The sequence below is a fragment of the Arachis ipaensis genome, chromosome B05 (genome assembly GCF_000816755.2).
Source record: "Arachis ipaensis cultivar K30076 chromosome B05, Araip1.1, whole genome shotgun sequence".
NCBI classification, from domain to species: Eukaryota; Viridiplantae; Streptophyta; class Magnoliopsida; order Fabales; family Fabaceae; genus Arachis; species Arachis ipaensis.
Genome location: NC_029789.2, coordinates 122712163 through 122721482, shown reverse-complemented (window position 1 = coordinate 122721482; position 9320 = coordinate 122712163).

The following is a 9320-nucleotide window of genomic DNA, read 5'->3' as shown; positions in this document are numbered from 1 at the left end:
AAGTATAAAATTAAAATTAAAATTAAATAAATATAAAAAATAGCATTGAATTGAATGTTAGACATTATATATTTTAATTAAGGTTTAATTACTCTATTGGTCTCTATAGTTTCATCAAATTTTTAATTAGGTCCTTATACTTTTTTATTTTTTCAATTGGATCCCTACACTACTTTTCATTTTGTAATTACGTTCTTTTCATGTTAAAAATGTTTAAATTAACGTAATATTTTTACCAAAATACATGCGGACAAAGATTTAATTAAGTTTTTAATTATAAATACCTTTAATTTACGAAGAAATATTCAGTCAACTCTAATATTTTTTACACTAGGAAGGATTTAATTACAAAATTAAAGCAGCGTAGGGACCTAATTAAAAAAAATATAAAAATCTAATTAAAAAATTGGTAAAATTATAGGAACCAATAGAGTAATTAAACCTTTAATTAACATATATATTATTAAAGGTGAAGTTGGACTAAGATCATCTCCAGTAGAGAACTCATCCCACTTCCTATTTGTGGCCCACCTGTCATAAAAAGTAACTCCACGTCAACTTTTGCGTCATAAACAGTAAATAGGAACTCAAAGCATCTCTCTCTTCTCCATTAGGAGGAACTAACTTTAGTCCCTGTTGTGGTCCCACTTAATAAATTAATTAAAATACTTAAAATTAATGTAATTAATTTTTTTCAATAATATAATTTAAATTTATAAATTTAAAAATAATTCACTATTAAAAGATATTAATATTAAATAAATTCAATATAACAATAATACACAATATATAATTCGGGATTACACAATGAGTTGGTTTGGATCCATTTTTTTGAACAAAAAATAATAGTACCAGAGCTTTGATTTCGTAAACTTGAAAGAAGATGAAGAAGAGTAGTAGAAAGTGTGAGAATAGAAGTGTATCTAACTGGTATATATAGAGTAACAAAATATTAATTTATTAATAATAACAGTAACATAGTAACGGCTAGTTTCTAACGACTAATTTTGCAACGACTATTATTTAATTATTTAATATAATTATTTATTTTAATATAATTATTTAATATAATTAATTAAAATTTTATATAATTATTTATTTAAATAATAACTTGCCAAATGGCAAGTTATTATTCGTTGCTCCTAGTCCCCATTTAGAGGGACTTTGTTCCATCGGTTCTTGTGCAAGGACCCATTCCATTTTACTCCAACGGTGAAGAACTCATTTGTGTCAGAAAAAGTTAATAAGGCACTCACCATTGAACTTGCTCTAATAGTAAAGAAAAATTGTTAAGTTTCTCTTTGCATGTAGGTTATAGATTCGAATCCTGCCCAACTCATTTGGAATTAATTCCACGATCAGAGCTTCAAGAGCTGCATGAGAGCTTTTCTTCCAAATTTCAATACGAAGCTTGTCAAAACGCGAATGTGTGCATTTCTTGAAGCGGTTCGAATTAAATTGGCCGATTTTTAACGATTTTGATTATTATTGACCAGTTTAATTGTAGGTATATGATGCGGAAAAATCAAATTTCCCACGACTGAATCAGTAAGTACATTGGGTCGTCTAAGTAATATCTCAGGTGAATGAGGGTCGAATTCCTCGAGAATTGCCAGATTGAGCAAGCTCTTGTTATCCTGCATATCTTAATCAGGCAAACAGGGAGTTGATTGTTGTTGTAGGTGCATAAACAAAACAATAACAAAAGCAATAAAGAATTGTCGTAGAAACAATAGTAGAAATCAATTAAGGCATCGGAGATGCTTATTCTTCTGGATTGATACGTCTTACTAACTATTTTAACAATGAGTGATTCATTCAATGGTAAGGCTGTAAGTGATTAAGCCAGGGAAAGTGGTCATTAATCTCTTCTGATCCAAACCAAACGCCCAAACAGGTCAGTCAATCTGGCTGAGGGTGAAGCTCACACAATTCAATCTCTGATGATCCTACTCAAAACGTCACAGACAATGTCGGATCTTCTGGATCGGAGAATGAAGCTCTATGATTCTAGTCTTAGCGCCACATGGACCTCAATTATGACTAACGAGATTTCATGTTACATATCCCAATTAGCCCAAATAATTTGTTGGAACCTATGATGTACTCTCAAGCTGTAGCTCAATACTATCCGGGTCAGGACTCGTAAAGAGCTCATGTAGAATAAGGGGTCATACTTTCGTTCCACCCCAGATTCATAAATATGAAGAACGATAATACATCATAGAATGGAATCAAACATGTATTAGAGTAGAAAAGTAATAATATTAATCCATAGGAATGAGCAGAGCTCCTATCCTTAACCTAGGAGATTTAGCCGCTTATAGTTTACAGAGAAAATAGAAAATAAGTTCTGAGAGGCTGAAGATGCTAAACATGTGTGATCTTCGCCTATATATACTAATTTACTAATTAAAATTTTTTAAAAATGAAATAAACTAAGCAGAAAGGTGCAAAAATTCACTTCTGGGCTCACTTGGTGAGTGTTTGGGCTGAACTGGCATTTAGCTTGGAATAATGGGTGTTGAACGCCTACTAAGGAGTGTCCACGCTGCTTCCTTGCTCCCTTGGGCAGTCATTTTCAAAGAAAGATATAGACTATTATATATTTCTAGAAAACTCTGAAAGTTAGCTTTCCAACGCCGTTGAGAAAGTGTCAATTGGACCTCTGTAGCTCTAGAAATGCGCGTTTGAATGCACGAAGGTCAGGATTTGACAGCATCAGCTATCATTTCTTTGCCTCTGAATTAGACTTTGCCAAAACTTGCAAATTTCACCCAAAAATTACCTAAAATCATAAGAAAAATACAAAAACTCAAAGTAGCATCCAAAATATAAATTATGCACTAAAACATAATAAAACTTAATAAAATATACTTAAAACACTAAGAAAATAGTATCAAAAAGCATATAAAATATCCGCTCATCAGAACACCAAACTTAAACCGTTGCTTATTTTCAAGCAATCAAAAACAAAGTAGGACTAAAAAAAAGAGAAAGATACACTAAGTCTTAGAGTTGTCAATGAAGCTCAGTTCCAAATATTGAATGGGGCTATTAGCTTTTTACTTCTAAATAGTCTTGGCATCTCACTTTCTTTTGAAGCTTAGATGTATTGGCATTCCTTGGAACTAGAATCCGGATAATATTATTGATTCTCTTCTTTTAGTTCTTTTTTATTCTTGAACATAGCTTCTTTTGGTGCTTTGCACCTTCTTGAGCCTAACTGTGACTATAAACGTCTTGTTTTCCCGTATTACCACCGGATACATAAATGCCACAGGCACCTAACTGGGGGAACCCTTTGGATTCAAATTTAGCTTTGATTAAATTCTCAGACAGTGGTGTCCAGAGTTCTTAAGCGTACTCTTTTGCTCAGTCTCAAACTTTTTACTTGACACCTTCACACCACAAATATTTAGTTAGGGGTAGTGATGAGCGGATAATTTATACCCTTTTTGGCATTGTTTTTACATAGTTTTTAGTATGTTTTAGTTACTTTTTATTATATTTTTATTAGTTTTTATTCAAAAATCATATTTCTGGACTTTACTACGAGTTTGTGTATTTTTCTGTAATTTTAGGTATTTTCTGGCTGAAATTGAGGGACCTGAGCAAAAATCTTATTTAGAGGCTGAAAAAGGACTGCAGATGCTGTTAGATTCTGAACCTGTTGCACTCGAAATGGATTTTCTGGAGCTACAGAAGCCTAATTGGTGCACTCTTAATTGCGTTGGAAAGTAGACATCCTGGGCTTTCCAGAAATATATAATAGTCCATACTTTGCCCGAGATTTAATATTCCAAATTGACGTTCAAAGTCAGTCTAAAACTTTCTGGCATAAAACGCCAGAACTGGCACCTTTTTCGGCGTTAAATGCCCATTCTGGCACTCAGGGTGGCATTTAACACTAGCTTTGGGCATATGAACGTGAAAGCTTGAAAACTCAGCCCAGGCATGCACCAAGTGGATCCCGGAAGTTACTAGTCTAGTATAAAAACTACTTTTAGAGATTCATTTTGTACCTTATGACATTTTTACACTTCATATTGTATCTTTGACGGCATGAGTCTCTAAACCCCATAGGTGGGGGTGAGAAGTTCTGCTGTGTTTCAATGGATTAATGCAATTACTACTGTTTTCTATTCAATCACATTTGATTCTATTCTAAGATACTCACTCGTACTTCAATATGGAGAATATGATGATTCGTGACACTCATCATTATCCTCAACCCTATGAACGTGTGCTTGACAACCACTCCCGTTCTATATGAGCTCAACGTAGTCACTGGGCGACAGCTTGAGTGCGTATCTCTTGGGTTTCTAATCCACGGACCGAGTCCGGAGGTTAGAACCTTCGTGGTATAGGCTAGAACCAATTGGCAGCATTCATGAGATCCGGAAAGTCTAAACTTTGTTTGTGGTATTCCGAGTAGGATCCGAAAAGGGATGATTGTGACGAGTTTCAAACCTACAAATGTTGGGCGCAATGACAGTGTGCAAAAGGACAAGGGTCCTATTCCAACACTAGTGGGAACCGACAGATGATTAGCCGTGCGGTAGCTGTACATGGTATTTTTCATCCGAGACGAGAAATCTGACAGTTGATTAGCCGTACAGAGATTGTACCTGGTAGTTTTCATCCGAGAGGATCATACAGCTTGCCATTGAAGGAAACCATGAGTGTTTGGAGAAGAAGACAGTAGGAAAGCAGAGATTCAGATGATAGAGCATCTCCGGAACCTCAGCATGTTTCTTATTACTGAATCACAAGTACTATTTATTTTATGTTATTTATTTTCATAAATACAATCACTCTTATCATTAATCTCCTGACTAAGATTTACAAAATAACCATAGCTTGCTTCAAGCCGACAATCTCCGTGGGATCGACCCTTACTCACGTAAGGTATTACTTGGACGACCCAGTGCACTTCCTGGTTAGTTGTGCGGAGTTATGAAAAGTGTAATCACAATTTCATGTACCAAGTAGCAACTCAATTGAGCTTTTTAGGCCAATTTTGACCCTCCTAACCATTGATGCTCAAAACCTTGGATTCTTGCTCTTTTCTTTTTCTTTTGAGCTTTTTATTTTTCTTTTTCTTTTAGATGCTTTTTTTCTTACTTCAAGAATCAATAATTTTTTTTTTATTTTTAAGAGAGTCAATAATACTTTTCTAAATTCACTATTCTTCAAGAGCCAATATACTCAACTTCAATATCATTCATGCACTGTTAATTCATACATTCAGAAGATAAATGTAAGACCACTACATCAAAATAAGTGGAATAATTTATGATATAACTCAAAACTTATGTATCTCACTACTCCTTTTCAATTTAAATTTTTCTTTTAAGCATGGTGAGGGATACATTGGATATCTTATAACCAAAACAAAAAAAAATATAAAACTAGAAAAGAACAAAATACTAAACGTGATCATGAACTTAGAAGAGAAAACAGACAATAAATTAAAATACAATGAAAACAGAAATAAAATGGATAAGGGATAATAGGGCTCAACAACCTCAGTGATGTCAGCTGCTTCTCCTTTTGGAGAATCCAATGAAGCGTTTGATCTCCTCTATATCTCCATCAACTCCCCTATTGAGGTATTCAGTTGATCCCAATAGTCTCGAGAAAGAAAATACATCCCTTGAGCCATCTTAGGAATTTCTGGTGGAGGCGGCTATACAGGTTCTTGCTGTGGTTCATGTGCAGGCTCTCTCACATGCTCCATTTTCCTCTTTGTGATGGGCTTATCCATCTCAATGAGGGCGTCTCCAGCTATGCCAATTCCAGCTGAATTGCATAGGCGATATATGAGGTGTGGGAATGCTAACCTCGCTTGAGTGGAGGTCTTTTTAGCCACCTTGTACAATTCTTGAGGTATCACCTCATGTATTTCCACCTCATTCCCAAGCATAATGCAATGAATTATTATTGCTCGGTCAATGGTAACCTCAGATCGGTTACTCGTGGGGATGATAGAGCGTTGGATAAACTCCAACTATCCTCTAGCCACAGGCTTAAGGTCAAACCTACCTAATTAGTAGGGCTTACCTTGTGCGTTCCTCCTCCACTGCGCTCCTTCCACACAGATGTTCACAAAGACTTTATCTAGTATTTGGTCGAAGTTGACCCTTCTAGTGTAAGAGTGTGGATCACCTAACATCTGTGGCAATTGTAGCGCCACTCTCACATTTTTCGGGTTAAAATCCAAGAGTTTCCCTCTCACCATGGTGCGCCAGTTCTTGGGCTTTGGGTTTACACTTGTATCATGATTTTTGGTAACCCAAGCATTGGCGAGGAATTCTTGCACCATTCGTGTTCCGACCTCTGAAATAGGATTGGTCAGAATTTCCCAATCCCTTCTCCAGATCTCTTGTTGGATCTTCGGATGTTCCCCTTTCTTGAGCTTGAAGGGGACCTAGAGAATCACCTTTTTGTGTCTTACCACATCATAGAAGTGATTGTGATGCACCTTGGTGAGGAATCTCTATGATTCCCAAGGTTCGGAAGTGGAAGCGGGGGCTTTTTCCTTCCTCTTTCTTGAGGCTTCGCCAGCCTTTGGTTCCATACTTAAGAATGGAGGGCAAAAAGCAAAACTTTTCCAACACCAAACTTAAGATGTTTGCTCGTCCTCGAGCAAATATGAACAACAGAAAAGAAAAATAGGAGAAAAAGAAAGAAACAAGAACGAAGAGGGAGAAAAAAGCTTCAGCCAGTGGGAGTGAGGAGAGGGGAAGAGGGAAGAAGAGAAGTGTATGAAAAGTAATGTGGAGAAAGGTAAGAGGAGTGTGTAGGTGTGAAGATAATGGTAGGAATGAAGGGCTATTTATAGGGGTGGGAGGGTTAGGGTTCGGTTGGATGGGAGGGAAGAATGGGGGGAAAGGTTTGAATTTGAAGTAGGTGGGGTTGGTGGGAAATTGAATGATGGGATTTATGATGGATTTTGGGAAGAGGGAAAGTAAGAGTGAGAAGGAAGGGATTGAATGATAGGTGGAGTAGGCGGAGATTCTATGGGACCCACTGGTTGAGAAAGCTTCGAAGCTCGAGCTGCCTACCTCCTACATGGCATTCAACGCCAGGAATGGGCGTTGCACGCCCACTGGGGGTCAAAAAAATTGGCCCTGGCTGCTCCATATGGGGCGTTGAATGCCTAGACTGCTCCCTATTTGGCGTTCAACGCCAACAATGTATCCCTTAGGGGAATTGAACGCCCAGATTGCTCCCTGTCTGGCGTTCAACGCCAGTAATTCCTCCTCAATGGGGGTTAAACGCCCAGAGGGGATCAGGGAAAGGGGTCTTCTTAGCTCCTAAATGGGCGTTGGATGCCCAGCTTCCTCCTTGTCTGGCATTCAACGCCAACAAGGGACTCTTCCCAGGGTATTCTGTTTTCAGTCATGTATGTCTCTGTCTCTATTCTAAGTGCAGCACATGATCACAAACGTAAAAAAGTAGAGGAAAAATATACTATAAAACTTAAAATAAATGAAAAGGGATTGAAATTACTATGCTAATAGTTGGGTTGCCGCCCAACAAGTGCTTCTTTACTGTCATTAGCTTGACAGACAGCTCCATTACGGAGGTAGATAGGGACTCAGATCTTCACCCTTCACAGTGAACTTTCTTCCTGTGCTCTCATGAATGAGCTCCACATGCTCTAGAGACAGGATCCGGTTCATCGTATGTGGAATGACTGGACTCTTAGTGAAGACAACTTTCATGTCAGGTGAGAGGTCTTTAGTGGGGATCTTCTTACCCCTCCAGCCTTTAGGTACCATCTTCTTAGTACCTTCCTTCCTAGTTCTTGATGATGGATGCCCAACACCAAACTTAGAGTTGGTGTCTGGGGGCTCTGTAAAACTCTGCACTGAGAGGGAAGGCTGAAACACTATGTGTTGCACAATGGTACCTCCTTTGTTAGAGGGAGACTGAGGGTTGGGGATCTTGAATAAGATACAGTCCTCATGCAACCTCAGGACTAACTCTCCTCTTTCCACATCAATTATGGCCTTAGTAGTGGCTAGGAAAGGCCTTCCCAGGATGATGGAGTCATTTCTGTCCTCTTCTGTGTCTAGGATTACAAAATTTGCAGGGATGTAATTAGTTAACTGGTTTTAATTTTGTTCCTGGGGTTTGAGTTTCTTCTCCAAACTCCCCGATTGCCTTCACTGCCTCTCTCATGGTCCAGAGATTCCATCTCCATAGCTTTTTTTTATTACTATTTTATTTTAATTAACAAGATTGAAGTGAATGTACTATAATTGCTTGAGGTGTGTGATATATTTGATTAATGTGAATGAAGAACGCTAGGTTGAATTGAATTAAATTGAATCATGGATAAGAGCATGTTAGCTAGTTTGGAATCACTTCCAAAAGCTGATCAGCAAAGAATGGCGTCCATGATGTAACATGTTCAAATCCGTGACAGGTACCTCCTCTTCACTCTATCTGTTAACTAATTCCATGTGCTTTGATTTGAGCTTCATGTTCCTAAATTCTAAGTTAGGGTAGCACAAATTTTAGATCTTTGTGGTGCTTGTTGTTCTAGAAGATATATAATTGATAAGATTATAATGAGATTTGATAAATAAATTCCATGTGTTTGATGTGAGAATGCAGACAGTAATTTGGGCTTTACTGAGATTTGATTAATAGTATCATAACAAGTTGGGGTTGGGGTTGAGTTCCCATTAGATATAAGTTATACGACTCTACCATGTGAAGTGCTACTTCATAAATCATAATCATTCTTAAGCTTATTATGCTGTATTTGGTTTAAATTCATACCTAATTCAGATCCCTTCACTATTGAAAGTCTACATTTATCTTCCTTTTAAATAAATAAAAAAGGTAGAAAGATCATGCACTTTGGATTCATTAGTTAACTTTGCCTTGTCCTTCCAGTGAAATACTTTCCAGGAATTAAGATTGCGGAGGAGTCGGAATGGAAGAATAACATTCAGGGCTCAACAGGGGTGGTTAACTTGGCTGAAATGCCCATAAGTACCAGATGGTCTTCGGAGGTTATTGCCTTGTTCTTATCACTGTCATTATTGGATTGTATTGACTTAAAGATTCATAGAGTTTTGGTTATTAAGAGATAATAGACATCTTCCTAACGCTCATTTGAATTCTGCAGATAAAAATAGAAATCAAGCAAGCAGGATTAGAGTAACATCAAAAGTAAGCATATGATTCCTGATGGTACAAATTGAAAATGAACCTTTTTATATGTATATTTTTCTTGACAAATATATGTGCATCAAGTTAAGCAAGTTTTACTTACAAGAAATTGCTTATTCTTTCTC